Here is a 15359-nt window from a genome sequence, read left to right as displayed (position 1 = left end):
GAAAGAGAGAGAATATGAATACAAATTTGAATATGAAGATGAGGGAAAGCCACAGAGAAGCAAAAAATGATGGATAAAGACCAAGAAAGGAGACAACGCCTCAGGGACCTGGGCCTGAATATGGTTGGATATAGACAGAGAGAAAGAATAGAAACAAATGAGGAGGAGGAGGAGGAAGGGGAAAGGGGGAAGAAGGAGGAGGAGGAGGGGGAGGAGGAGGAGAAAGAAGGTTCTGGGAGAGCAGTAAGGAGGCCGAGAGGAGCCAAGCCAGGCAGCCGATAGAACAGGCAGATGGAACAACAGAGACAGAGAACAGAGCCATGGAGTGGGCACACAGCACGGCCTGGCAACCGAGCCTTGTGGATTTCCATGCAAAGCAGATGCTTTGATGGGAGCAGCAGCTGATGGTCCCTAAGCATGTGTGCATCCTTGTTGACTCCGGGCCCAGCTCAGCTCTGCCTCCTCGGCAGCCAGCCTTAGCCTGGAGGAGTAACCCAGGTCCAGAGAGGTTGAATGCGTGACAGCCCTGCCTCTGCTCAGGGGACTCCATTTCTTCTTGGTCATCCTTCTCCAAAGTCCACCTGCCTGCCCCATTTTAGTCCCCAGCCCTCATGAATCCCAGGGAAGCCACAGAGCCATCTCATGCGCAGAAGGAAGCAGGCTGCGTTGGAGGGGTGAGTGTTAGCCATAGAATGGTATGCATGCTGGTGGGAGGATTGAGAAAGGGGTGAAATGACGAGGCAGCCAGAGCTAGTGCTAAGAGTTTGGGGCTAGTGGGATAGGGATGGGGTGCTGGCAGCAATTCTGGTCAAAGTGAGGGCTAAGGAAGCAAAAGATCCTCTTCTCTTTTGGCTGTTCCATGGAGTGTGGCCACAGTGCCTTGTCACTACCCAAACTGCCTATTCTGAACCAGAAGGAGCAGAGTGGACCCTGGATCTACTGGGCTTCGCTGGCCTCATTCTCTCCAGCTACAACCTACAGGCCACCTCCCTGTCACTGCTTCAGAAAGTAGCATCCTTAGGATCTGATCAGGGATGAGGGAACAAGAATTCCTCCTAAGAATTCCCTCTGGGATAAAGGAGAGTTAGAAGGAGTAAAGGGAGGGGCTAGGACAACCCTTCCCTCAGCCCAGGGCAACTCCCATCATACAGACTCCATGAGCTACAACCTCGACCCCCTGCCCAATAGCAACCTCAGCATACATTCCCACATTCTCAGTGACATCCCTCTCCACTGCCGATGGCCCCTCGTGATGCCTGGAAAAGTCCTTCACTAGCCCTACACCCAAGGTCAGCGGTGACCCCCAGAGTGGACAAAAGGCCCTAATCCCTGAGAAAGAAAGTGGTAGGAGCCAGGAGCAAGACGGGAAGGGAAATGCAGTATCTAATGCAGGCGCAGTGTGAGTGAAAGACAGGTACTGCAGGAGCCAGATGGGCCAAGAAGAAACAGAAGTTAAGTAGGAAGAGACGGATAAACAGCAGACACCAAGCAACCAGCCAAGCATATGCTTTGCAAGCAGGCAACACAAGCATCCAGTAGGGTTTGGACTGGGGGAGGGGGACACAGGCCCACAGAGAGGGGAGCATGGGGTTTGAAGTGGCTGGTCAGAATTAATGATCTAATCCTTCACCATGGAACCTCAGAAGGAAAAGAATAAATGGAGCTACGGCTCGTGCTGGCAAGGAAAAAAGGCATTTGGCAGGGTGGGAAGGAGAGTTTAGGCTGCTTGCCCAAGAGATTGATCAAGGTAGAAGAAAGAGGACTTGGAAGTCTGAATAGCCAGGTGCCATTTCCACAGCCCCAGCGCAGAGTGAGTCCTGGAGCTGAATCTTCAGGAGAGGAATGCCGCATACAAGCTCAGGAAGTCCTTGAGCTCTGCAGGCGCTGTCTTCCCCGCTAATGAAGCCCATCTAGGCTGGAGCCCTCCGTCTGGGTGATGTCATCCCTTTTGAGTTTCAGGCAGGGGATGGGCGGAGCCAGATTGCAGCTTTGCGGAGTTTGCCGGCTCCACCCCCAGACCAATCTGTTTCTAAGCCCTTTTGGCCTCCTCTTCTAGAGAGCCAGCACTGCTGGAAGCCAGGTGCAGTTGCAGAACTGGGAGAAAAAAAGGAAGGTCACCCAGACTCACCCCTATGGAAAGCAGGGCCTGGATAGGGGCCGGACCTTATCCATCCCAATGCAATCTTGTTTCCACATTAATTTAGGAAAGCCCTAAGGTTTTAAGGGAAGCCAGTTTCCAGGTACCTCACTCAGCCCTAGAATTTCTACCCCCATCCCTAGCACGTCCAGAAGTGCTCATGTGTGCTACAGAGTACCAGGTGTTCCTCTGGAATTTCTTCTCTGATTTTCCTCCAGGGAAGAATGATAAGGAGACCAGCAGTGCCCTGGGTCTATTAGTGCTGAACTAAAGGCTCTGAGCTGAATCTGAGCTTGTTCTAAGCCCCACAGCCAGCCAGCACTCCTACAGAATGGCCCCTTCACCTCTCACATGCTTGTACTGGACATAAGCCAGCCTTGTGCCCGCTGCTGGCTTCTTTCCAAAGCTGGCATTGGCCCCAACTTCCTGCCTCCCTAGCCTACACTAGCCACTGTGGCTTGGGGCATTCAAATCTCTCAACTAGGCAAAATGTTGCCTTCCCGTGACCATCTTAGATGTCAAGATGCTATAGGGATTGCCTCCAGCAGCCCCAGACCTGCCTGGGAAAGCACAGGTGCAAGAACCAGCCAAAGCCTGATCTGTGAAACACCACACCACAGGGCCTCTTGTCTGGACTCAGCTGGACTCTTGGCACAGCCCCAGTGCCAGGAGCAGAGAGGAGCTTTCCCAGGTGCAAGCCCTCAGCAGCCTGTGAGCCAAACCCATGTGTACCCACGTGCCCAGGGCAGATGCTCAGCTCAATGCCCAGCACTCTTAGCCCTTATGAAGCTGCTGGCTCTGTAGCTATGATACGTCTGGGGCAGACAAAAGTGGAGGAGAAGGATGACACAGGAAGAAGGAAGGACAGGCCAACATTGGGATTTCTACTTTGATTCACTGAGCCCTAGACTATGCACCTATTTGCAAGTGGAGGAGTAGGAACTCATACCAGGATTTCCTGGCAGTTTCATAAGCTGCCCCTACGTGTGCCAGCTTATGAACTTTGTATATGAAATGAATTTCAGGAATGACATGCATCATATGTATATTATCATTTTCAGGCTACTTTCTTGCATATCATATTCAATTCCAATAACACTGCCCAGACAGAGATAAACAGACACTAAGTATTTGGGTAAGGAAACTAAGGTAAGATTTGAGTATGAAAAGCATCACAAAGCATATGAAAGTATATAAAAATACATGAGCAAAACAGATAGACCTAGGGGTATAATTCTTTCTTGAGTCACACTGCTTCCAAGAAATGCAGCTACCAAATGACTAGGGGGCAGAAGTGTCTACAAACTGCTATTTGAGAATGGAAGGGAAATGGAGAATGAGGCAGTTGTGAGGTGAAGTGGGCTGTTACCGAGCCTAAGGACTTGGAGATAGGCAGTGAGGGATGGGGTGTGGCCTGGTGTAGGTGTGGCCTGTATGGAAGATAAGGTAAGAAAAGGAGTATGGCTCAAGGGAGGGAAGTGCCATCAGTGCATATTTGTGAAGGTTATTCTTTCTGTGTGCCCAGGGTGTGCATGTGAAATGTGCATTAGTGTGTTGATACATTGTGTGTATTTTAAAAAAATTATTAGTGAAGAGTCTGAGATTGCTGTGATAGTATCATAAAGGGCACCATGGCTCACATCTGCAATCCTAGCTACTCGGGGAGGCTGAAATCTGAGGACCACAATTTGAATTCAGCCTTGGCAGACTTCTTATAGAAGGCAAGTCTCTTGGATACGCTTATCTCTCTTGTTAATCAGGAAAAAGCTGGAAGTAGAGCTATGGCTCAAATGGTAGAGAACCAGCCTTGAGCAAAGAAGCCTAGCAAAACCAGGCACCTATAATCCTAGCTACTTAGGAAGCTGAAATCTGAATATCAGAGGTAAAAGACAGATAATAGATAAATCCTCCTCTTCTCCTCCTCCTCCTCCGCCTTCTTCTTCTTCATCATCATCATCTTCTTCTCATCTTGGGGCTTGAACTCAGGGCCTGAGCACTATCCTTGGACTTTCTCAAGGCTAGAGCTCTACCACTTGAGCCACAGCACCACTTCTGGCGATTTCTCTGTACATGGTTACCAAGGAATTGAACCAGGGTCTTTGTGCATGCTAGGCAAGCACTCTAACACTAGTCCATCTTCCCAGCTTCCTAGAGACTCTTCAAATCAGTGAAAAGCCAGAATTGGATACATGGCTTAAGTGATAAACACTAGTATTTAGGAAAAAAGCCAAGTAAAGTCAGATGCCAGTAGCTCATGTCTGTAATCCTGTCTGCTCAGGAAGCTAAGATACGAAGAACAGGTTTCAAATTAGGCCCAGACAAATAACATCTAGGGATCTTATCTTCAAGTAACCAGCAAAAGGCAGAAGTGGAGGTGAGGCTCAAATGGTAGGACACTAGCTGTGAGCATGTGTGTGTGTGTGTGTGTGTGTGTGTGTGTGTACTCACACACTTGGAGGAAAAAGAAGATAAAGATGTATTGGTGTGGTGTTTGTATGGATGGGTGACTGTGAGAGAAAAAAATGTACATACAGGTTCAACAACATGAGCATAAACTTGTGGTTTGGGCTACACAATGATAATACCCACTATAGATGAACATTTCCCGAGGATCCCCCTAAAACTCTCAGTCTAGTGTTCTCTATCTTGTTTGCAAAGGTAATTAGAAGGACTTAATCCCAAGGACAAACTGAGAATAAGTCAAAACCAGGCAGCTACGGCAGAGCCTGTGCTGTATGGCAACACCTCCTTCACTCCCCTCTCAGCTCTGCAGAGGACAGGAGAAGCCTCAAGCTTGGGCAGATCAATTATGGCTAATAATATTCAAATTCTGGCTTTGAGGTATTGAGAAGATCCTGAGAAAGAGGATGGAAAAGGTCATAGATTCAAAAGGAGAGAATTGGAGTTTGGAACCTGGATTGTCCAGTTCCACTTCCCTTAGTGCCTGACACCCAATCCTGAACATAAACACCAAGTCTACCCTACTTGGATAAAAGCCAGGGCCACCCCCAAAAGGCTCTATCCATGGTCCTGAACAGTCCACAGGAAAGCAAGCCACTGATCAAGAAGCAGACAAGCCACTACTCTTCTCCCAGGAGGTTCTCCAGCCAGAGAACCAATGAGACAGGTCTCCTCTAGGAAGTGTGACATTGGCTGTCTTTAGTGCCTATTCCCAGATGTGTGCCATGACTCACAGGACTCAGAGAGCCTTCCTGTGCCCACACATTTGGCCAGCTGCCTGGGGAGGCCATCCACAGTCACCACAGAAAATCACCATCTCTCCTCCATCTCCGGGTATTTGGACTGTGCTGAGCCTTCCCTCAAAGAACCAAGATTTATAAGGCTGTAACCTCTGCCAGAGCAAAGGCAGTGTCAGCTTTAATCATAGAATAGGGTGCTAAATTCTAAAGCCCAGTAGCTTTCTCTGCAGTGTTGGCCCCAGCTGTCAGCCTCAGCCGCAGAAAAAGGAAGGAGGAGGGAGGAGGGAGGAAGGAGAGGGTGGGGGAGGGGGCCTGGAGTACAGGTTATGTCACCACTGAAGGCAAGCTGGGAGTTTTCTTTTCCAAGACTCAAGTTCCCACCCCCCCCCCATCCCCAGAGGGCTGCTTTACCTTGAAGTTGGACTCTGTTTCTTTCCCTTCACCTTCAGTAGAGGACATACCTGTATGGTGACAATTCAGTGACTCATAATACAACAGAACTGGAAGGGACTTCAGATCTACTTCAGTGTCTCAAACCCTCCCCCTCCTCATTTTACAAACAAAAAAAGGCTGAGATTCCTCTCTCAGGGGAATCTCAAGGAAAAGAATTTGACCAAGGGCATAGAGCTCAATGGGTTGGAGGCACCTATTTTAAGAATTTTGCAATTTTTTTAACCACTTGGTAGAACTTAGAAAATTTTCAGAAGGCTCAATAGTGGCTGGCGTCCCCTAATCTGCACTAAAGGATGCTGTGATTAAAATTCAGCTGCAGAGCTCTTGCTGCGAAAGGCAGCCAGTGCTCCATCCACCAGTGCAGACCCAGCAGCAGCTGCCTCCCACTCTGCAACAACGGAATGGAAACCCAAAGTCTGCATGTGGGCTTTGTGAGGCTCATAGCCCTTCAACTGGAAGGCAGATTTTGGAGTGTGTATAGCCTAGACATTTTTCTGAAGAGGGGTCCACAGCTTTAATTGATTTTCAAAGTGATGCCCTACGTAGACAAGGCTGAGAATGTCTCAAGCATCAGGACTCTTAGACTTTGAAGAAAACCAATCTCAGTAATCAGTTGCTAGGCATATTAGCAGCACTCAGGGACCTAAAAGGGTTGGGCTATTGTTTCCTAGATTTGTGAGTATATATTTTTGTAATATGGGAAAGCATCCATGTTCTAGAATGCAACTTCCTCAAGAGCAATATTATTCCCTTACTGGTTCTGGTGTCTAAAGTATCTCAGAGCCTGCAGTAGTACCTAGTTATAATTGGATACAAATACAGATCTGATGTAACCATCTGCATAGTGCTTGGCCACTCCTTGGTCTCCAACCCTTATAAGAATTAGGGAACTCTTGAGGTAAAAATGGAAAGAGTTATTTTATAATCCAATGCTAGGTTTCTTGACTTTTTCCTATGTACTGTTAAATGCCAGCCACCTTGGTGAAAGCAAGATAATCCACCCAATCCAGAGTATACACCTTCAGCTGTACAGCCAGAGAGCAAATGGACTTTGGAAGCTGATGTCAATGTGCTCATCTTAACTTGGGTGATAAGTGCCCCAGAACAGAAGAGGATTGCAAAGGTCACTGCCTCCGAGCCCCAGAGCCCACTCCTTGTTTGTCTGAATTCTCAGGTGCTAAAAAAAAAAGAAGAGCTCTAAACTTGACCAAGCCCTTCTGCTTCTCTCTTGATCGTGCTCACTCTTCCTCCCTTGTCCCACATAGCATCCTCTGCACCAAGAAATGGAAGGCAGAGGCCAGGAGATGAGCCAGAGAGAAGGTAGTGTTGGGATAGAAACAGCTCCTTTCTGAGGAGGAGGAGGAGAAGAAGCAGGTTTCTCTCAGGGATGGCTGGCCAGTCCTCCTCCCCTCCTCAGCCTCGCCCACAGTAGCTAGAAACTCCTGTGGAGAGATGAGCTCAGAGAGGCGGTGGCCAGCTGCTGTCTCTGTCTGGAGCTAAAAATAGCTGCCTCTCTGCCCATGTCCAGCTCTGACTGGGTGAGGGCCCTGAAGAGAATTCAGAGGCTGAGGGGACAGAGCATGTGGCCCCAGACCAGTGGTTTCCAAAGGACAAAGGGCAGATGAGACCAGAGCAGGAAAGGTAAAGCCTCAGAGATTGTAGTTCAGCTGCTTTCTCGGGGAAATTTCCTTAGGAAGGAGATGGGGACTTCTCATCTCTGTATTTTTTTTTTCTTTGTCAATTGTGGGACTTGAACTCTGGGCCTGGATGCTGTCCCTGAGCGCTTCAGCTCAAGGCTACTGCCCTATGCCTTTAGTCACAGCGCCACTTCCAGTTTTCTGGTGGTTAATTGGAGATAAGAGTCTCACAGACTTAAGTGCTCAAGCTGGCTTTGAATCACAATCCTCAGATCTCAGCCTCCTGAGTAGCTAGGATTACAGGCATGAGCCACCACTCCCAGCACATACCTGTATTTCTGAGGGGGAAATAAGGCATGGAAAGGCTGGGCAGGTAACCCAGGTTGTTTAATATTCATTGTAACAGTCACTATTTAAAGATACAAAAAGTTACCATGATGTCAATATTGGTATTGTTATTCTCTGTGACAGTTGAAGAAATAAGGACCAGAGACACTGACTCACCAAACATTTAGAGCCAGAAAGCGGAGACTTCACCATCTGTACCCCTAACCTAACGGCTATGTCCACAGCTAAAATTCCATTCTAGAGAAGGCACAAAGAATGGCTCAGGCAATTACCTTTTAGAATCACTATGCTCAGGATCAGGCACAAAGTGAGCTGAGCCTTAAGGATTTGCCTGCTGGAAGAGCCCATCAATGCTGAACAGGTGTTTTCCGGCCTGTGGATCCTAGTCACTGACTTTGAATTGCTTCAAATTGTTAGGCAACTCCTCGACAGCTGCCCCATTCCTGCACTTTTCCATCTTCTGGCAAGGTATAGGGATACAAGACTCAGAAATCTCCTCTCCAGTAGAGAGGCCTCAATGACACATAGATGGAGGTGGTTATAACTTGTCCAGGTTTTTGGAGAGTCTAAAAGCATGGGGGCGGGGGGCGCAGTGGGAAAGGACAGCTAAGGGCCTTTGTAGCCAAAGTTATTCAAACACTAAGAGTATAGCAGACTGAGTGAAGGTGGGAAAGATGGAGGAAAGAACACAAAAGGAAAGAAGTGGGAGAAGGGATTTGGAGCAGGGAAGAGGAGAGAGGAAGAGAAAAAGAGAGAGGATAATATTCTCAAAGACAAATGCCAACCTGGCCTTTCTCTCAGCTAACAGAGGGCAAGACTGGGACTGGTTCCTGCTGAGATGGAATGGAGACAAAGCACATAGAGCAGGGAATGGAGCTTTATGTAAGAAAGGCAGTGGGAAATGGTGTGGGGGGGGAGGAATGATAGCTTCAGAATCAAATGATGCTAATATATACTGCTTTACTCTGGTCTCCTCTATGGATACCTCTATTGAGCTCACCTTGTTTAAGGCCAAAGCACAGACCATCCTCCCACAGAGCTGCTAATGCAATTAATAAAAATACATTCATAAATCTTTCATGGCATCCGGAGCTGTCTCCTCTCCCTTCCTCCAGTGCAGGGCCAGCTCCAGCGATGCTACAAGGGGTTGTCTGACCTTTCTGGTTATCCAGGCATCTTGAAGAAAAGCCAACACAGCCTTAGTAGGACAGCAAAACCATCCCCTTCCTGCTGAGTCCTTTTTCCACTAGAGAGGAGGAACAGGAAATACTGAGAAAGCAGAAGCAGCTGGAGGAGGGGGAGGTGAGCTTGCACATGAATGTAGGAAGCTGGCCAGTGGTTCTTGCCTTCTGAGCTCAGAGATTGCATTCAGAAAGAGGCTCACAGAATCACCTTTGAAAGGTTCGTTTTTTCCCCAGGAGGACAGAGCACAAGCGTGTAGGAGACTGAGGACACCTGGACAGCAATGGAAGCGTGATTTGGTGGTAGGCTGGTGTTTGTGTTTGTATGTGTGCATGTGTTCAGTCTGGAAAACTGGTGACTCACAAAAACAGAGAGCTTTCTGATCTGAAGAGCTTATATTCAGCTATTTTTATCTCCTCTTCTCTCTTGGCCCCTTTTCCCTTATCTTTCTCAAATACAAAGAGATTTGGGGGCTGTGAATGCTGTGTGAGCTAATTCAAAGCTTGGGCCTAGAACTAGGTACCCCCTTGAGGAGCAAAGGTGAATGTACACATAGGGACTATGGGTAGTAGATGGGGACATTTACACAGACATGAGACACAGCATCCCATTCCTCTCTCCCATACACTGTATATACATCACATCTAAACCTCCCACCCCTGTCATCTCCATGCATTCCTGGTGGGTGTGGTCCCCAATCACATCCCCACCCCACTCCTAAAACACTGCCACAGGCACAGTCATAGGCTCATAAGTTGAGAGAAGCCCTGCCCAACCACCTTCTTCCTTCGCCCCAAGCACTCCATCTTGTCAGGTTACCCTATATCTGCTGGTGGTCAATAAAAGAAATTCTAGCTATGATGCTGAGCTTCTGCGATTCGGCCCCCTTCTCCCTAAAACCATCACTCATTCAGCCATAGGAGTCTAATATTGCCTAGAGAAGCAGGAAAGAGGCTGATAGCTGTCATCTTTCTGAAAGTACCATTCCTCTCTCCTGGAAAGAGGAGGAAAGAATAGCAAATTCTGATGGCTGCCTGTTTGGAGAACCAATATAGTTTGAAGTAATGGTGTTTCAATCTGAGAGAGGACTGATATGGTCCACATTCAGCAGGGTTCTGGAATTCTGGGGGAGGGAGGGTACCCTTGACCTTGACAGTATTGTCATGATGATCAAGCATATATTCCTGTATCACAACCTAAATATGTACATAGCCTATGATCAACATTCTCTCAATGCCACTGCATTGTGGTGAGCTCTTATGCCATTCCTCAGAGCCCTGTGTGTTGTACACTGGAACACAGAGCTCTACTTGCACGTGCTCTTATTACAGTTAGCAAAGTAAGTCCTCACTTTATCAGTGCCAGGGGTATTTTTGATCCTTACATTGACAGAGGTGAGAGGGGATAGGAGCAGCAGCTGGAGATGGAAGGCAGGTACTACTGAGCATCCTTCCATGCACAGGAAATTTCTCAAACACAGATAAACCCATCGCAAGTAGAAACAGCGATGACATTGAGAACCCCTGTGGTAAAGAAGTTTGATTTCCTGAATACAATGAGATGATGATGATTTTTTTGAGAACAGGGAATGACCTAATAAAATGGAAGTTCTAGGAAGAAAGCTGGCAAGAGTGTGACATGTCCAGATAGCTTGATTAGGAGGCATTGTAGCAGCTGAGCACTGGTGGCTCATTCCTATAATCCTAGCTACTCAGGAGGCTGGGATCTGAGTCCTATAGTTCCAGTCAAGCTCGGGAAGGGAAGTCCATGTGACCTCAATCTCCAATTAATTTCAGAAAAGGCCTGAAGTAGAGCTGTGGATTAAGTGGTAGAGTCCTAGCTTTGAGCAAACGGAGTTCAGGGACTGTGTCTAGGCTCAGAGTTTAAGCCCAAGGACCAGCAGAAAGCAAAGGAAAAAAAGGAAGGAAGGAAGGAAAGAAGGAAGGATGGAAGGAAGGCAGGCATTGAGGCTACAGAGTGGTATGAAGAGGTAGTGAGAACCAGAGGGCATGAGTTCAAGAGTATTGGCAGGCCCAATAGAGGGTACTCACTAAGGAAATGAGAGATGCAAAGATCAGGCACAGGGGGCTTCTGAAACTGGTAGGTTGTGGGCCTGGGTGGATGGCAATGCTGTCTTTCAGTAGCTTTTAAGGAAAAGATTCCATTTGGGAGCCATGTCTCCAGTGGGCATAGTTGGAAGGAAGTACTGCTACCTAAGTCCACCCTTCCATCCCATCGGCTCCCACTCAAAGGGCCAATCTTCAAGAGACACATTGCTATAAAATCCTCAGAAGAAGATCCACAGGACTGAGAATGTGGCTTAGTGGTAGAATGTTTGCCTAGCATGCATAAAGCATCAGTGTCACATAAACAGAAAAAGCTGGAAGTGGTGCTGTGGCTCAAGTGGTAGAATGCTAGCCTTGAGCAAAAGTTCAAGCCCTAGGACAAGAAGAAGAAGAAGAAGAAGAAGAAGAAGAAGAAGAAGAAGAAGAAGAAGAAGAAGAAGAAGAAGAAGAAGAAGAAGAAGAGGAAGAAGAAAAAGAGGAAGAAGAAGAAGAGGAGGAGGAGGAGGAGGAGGAGGGGGAGGAAGATCCACAGGTCAGAGAACCTCTCTGGACTCGAAACGTCTAGGACATTGTCGCATCTTTCGAGGAATCATAATTTCTGTGATTTCAGTGGGCAAAAAAGAGGAACCAGAAGTCCACGGAAAACTTGATCACCAGAGAGACTGAGTTATAACTCCACCCCCCCCCACCATGGGACTCTGGAGACAGGTTCAAAGAACTGGGAGAAAACTCCAAGTAGTCAGGACATCAGCAGATGAGCCTGTGGTTATCCTATTTTGTGCTCAGTGCTGGGAAAAATACTAGAGCAAAAAGACAGTTCCAAATATTACAACTTAACTGTGGAAAGAAAGCAACATGAACCATCAGAAGATAATGAAGGCCAAAGGCTATGAAAGAGTCCTCTAAAATGGTATAAGGATCACTGAATAAAGATTAAACCAAGTTCTATCCCAATACCTTAGGCCTGAAGCAAGTCTCTACACTTCCAAAATCTCTGGCCCCCTTCATCTAAGTCATGGATAAGTCCTCATCATATGGCTGGTAGGTGGCTGGAGCACGTCTGACTGATTGGTACTGACCACCTGCAGCCTTGGGTTGAGAAGGATTCTTCTAAGCAGCATCCAGACTTAGCTGAAGAGTGTGATCAGGTGGTACTGGGCAAAGCTTCTAATGAGAGCCATAAGGACGACCTGGCAACGTGCTTACTGTTCATTAGCTGTTGCTGAGTAAGAGCAATTCACTGGGGTCATCTCAAAATACTCTTCCAGCCCTCAAGTAATGTAATTCTATGATCTAACTGTTAAATTTCCAGGCACTGTCTGGGAGCACAATGATGCAGAGATCTGCGTGGGTTGGGATGATCAAGGAAGGCTTTGGAGAGAAGGTGGCACTTCACTGAGGCCTTGAGGTGGGGGAGTGTGAGAGGCTGTGCAGGATGTGGGAGGACATTTATGTGCATGCGAATGGGGCTGAGCATGAGCAAGAAGGAGGAGGCCGTACTGGGTGTACTGTCTGTGACTGGGTTGTTTAAGATTAGACACATCAGGCCGGTTATGGAAAAACACAAGAACTAAAATTTAGGGAAAACTTGGCATGTGGTACGCCACAGAACAGAGATGATGTTCTGGGCATGGTCTCTTCCAAACATCACAGTTCATCCACCACTGCAACTCAGCTAAGATATCATGGCCCAATCTATAGATTCTGAGGTCCAGAGAGAGAGAGAGAGGGGGAAGAAACAGCTCTTGACTGAGTAGGAAAGACTTTGCCTTTGGCAATCTTGTGGACAATACCAAACCAAGACTAAATAAGGGTAAGTCAGGGTGCTAAGCCTACCAGCCCATGGCTCATTTAACATATTTCCCAGTTCCTAAATAATCTATGGAAAATGTTCATGGAAATGTCCAGAAAATGCCATGGAAATTATCCCAACTCTGCAGAAAGGAATGAAACTCCAAGGACTCAAGGCTTAGGCTGTGGGTGTGGGAGAAGAGCCAACCAGGGTCTTAACTATAAGCTCAGAAGCAATCTAAATTAAAAAAAAAAAAACCCACTGCAGACAAAGCTTAGCCTGGCCTTTACGCAGGGCCATAGCCTCCAGCCGTCTGCCATCTCAGTACTGTCCCTGCCTGGCACCTGGTGGTGTGCTGTGGAACTTCTACCCTTATACCCTTTTTATTGCAAGCCATCACTCTTTCCAGATTCAAGGGCAGCTCCAGCTTCAAAATTACACTTGGATTCTTAGTTCAACAGGACTCAGAAAGACCCTGTCATTCATCAACCAAGCAGGGGAAGAGAATGTGTCTTCTCTTGCTTGGATCACTCCACACCATCCTATGCCCATGCACCAACATTGCTGTGCTATACCAGGATAGCTCAGAAGCCCCAAGGATCATAAACAACCCAACCTAGGACTTCCCCAGCCATACCCACAACTTCTTTATAGATCCTTGCTGTTTGCTTGTGTGTGTGTGTGTGTGTGTGTGTGTGTGTGTGTGTGTGTGTGTGTGTGTGTGTGTGTGTGTGTGTTTGGGGGGGAAAGGCTGGTCTTGTCCAATTGTGTATGTGTATGTGGGGGTGGGGAGGTTGAGCAGTCTCACTTAGCTTTTTCACTCAAGGCTGGAGTTCTAATACTTGAGTCACATACCTACTTCTAGCTTTTTGGTGGTTAAGTGAAGATAAGAGTTTTATGAATTTTACTGCCCCAGCTGGCTTCGCATTGTGACCCTTCCATCTCAGCCTCCTGGACAGCTAACTCCTGGCTGACCTTGTCCAATCTTGAGCCCACCTTGAGAAGGCAGAATCCTCACTTCTCCTCACCCATACACTCCCTGGCATTGAGGAAGGGCCCAGGCTGGAAGATCCAGATAGCACGAGCAGTACCTCTTCTACCATGGCCCCTTGCTAAGCTCTCACTCGTGTGCGGGATAGGCTGATTGATAGTCCTGATTTGATAGCTCTGTCCAGGAGTACTTTCTCCTTTCTGGGCCACTGGGCCAGGACAGCTATCCTCACCTCCAGGAAATTCATACTCATTTTCCAAATGCATCATTTCCTTCTTGTTCCAGTGAGTAGCTGGTCATAATATGACAATTTCTCTACTCTATCCTTCAATGTCTGTACCCAACAAAATCAATGCCCATTTCATTTTGGATTTAAAGGACATAACCCCAACTTCTTTGATCTGATAAAGGAAAAGACTCATCTTCTGCTAGTAATTCAGGAGGATATGCTTCAGCTTCTCTGAGATGCCTTCACTCACCTTGAAGAGGTCCTACAGAAAGCCCTAGAACTCTCCACACACCTCTGGACTCTGCTATTTCTTCCAAAGGATCCAGTGGCCAGGTCTGCTCAATGAGGTGAGTTGCCAGCATTGTTGCTGGGAACAGACTGAAAACTTCTCCGCTCCCTTACTTCTTTCTGTCTCTGCATACTGCTGTCCATTTATACACACATGTGTACACACACACAGTTTGGGTTGTCACTGGCAGCTCAGGATGTGATAAGCCAATGGACTTGGTATGGACAGGATATCCAGTAGGAGAATGAAAGACAGGCAGACAGACAGACTGACAGAGAAAGAGAGAGAGAAACAGACACAGAGACAGAGAGAATAAGAGAATGAGACAAACTGTTAGCCAGCAGTATTGGAGGGAGACACAGTCATGGAAATGATCACCTGTGTTTTAGACTCCTGCAAATCCTGGTGATAAGGGGACCTGCCTTTGTGCTCTCTCCCCCATGAGATGCTGGAAATGAACTGCCCCTGAAAATATTTAGCTATTCCTATAGGCTTTGCAAAAGCCTATAACTTGCTGCATTGGAAGGATCAGCTTTTATTAGTGGGAACTGCAGGGCCCAGAACTGTGCTGGGAGCCATTCTGATACCATCACACTCCTGTTTATTTGAAGAGTGAAGTCACAGTTACATAAAGCTCCAGCTGACTTGGTAGAAGAGTTATGACTAAGAAAACTTTCCAAACTTTCTAAAGACAGTTGGTGATCTTCCACCCTCCTCCCATCAACTGGTGAGAAACTACCCCCACACAGAGGCGAGCGGGAAGGAAGGCTCCCAGCTCCCCGTGGCCCTGACTCATCGCGCACATAAACACTCCCCAACACGCGTTCCCAAAACAGTTCCTCTCCCACCCATCCACCCTCCTACCACGGCTGGGTGACAAAAACGAATGCCCCAGAGATCTTGCCAAGTTCTGGGCCAGTCTTAGCCCAGGGAACATAAAATTCACCCCCCCCCCCATAGAATGGTAGGAATGGACCTCCCACAGAAGCTTGGGTTGTTGATGGGACAAAAATGGCCATTTGAACCTACCATGAT

General features: G+C 47.5%; 1 long non-coding RNA gene across 1 annotated transcript; it reads left to right on the top strand.

Annotated features, from left to right (window-relative positions):
- The first annotated feature begins 300 nt into the window (after positions 1-300).
- On the top strand, positions 301-14372 carry LOC150045733 (uncharacterized). The gene is made up of 3 exons (XR_016532873.1): positions 301-674; positions 9194-9259; positions 14185-14372. It is a non-coding gene; the product is annotated as an uncharacterized LOC150045733 (long non-coding RNA).
- The last annotated feature ends 987 nt before the right edge of the window (positions 14373-15359 follow it).

Source organism: Megascapheus bottae, chromosome 27 (genome assembly GCF_031878675.1).
Source record: "Megascapheus bottae isolate mThoBot1 chromosome 27, mThoBot2.hap1, whole genome shotgun sequence".
NCBI classification, from domain to species: domain Eukaryota; kingdom Metazoa; phylum Chordata; class Mammalia; order Rodentia; family Geomyidae; genus Megascapheus; species Megascapheus bottae.
This window is presented reverse-complemented; position numbering and strand designations above follow the sequence as displayed.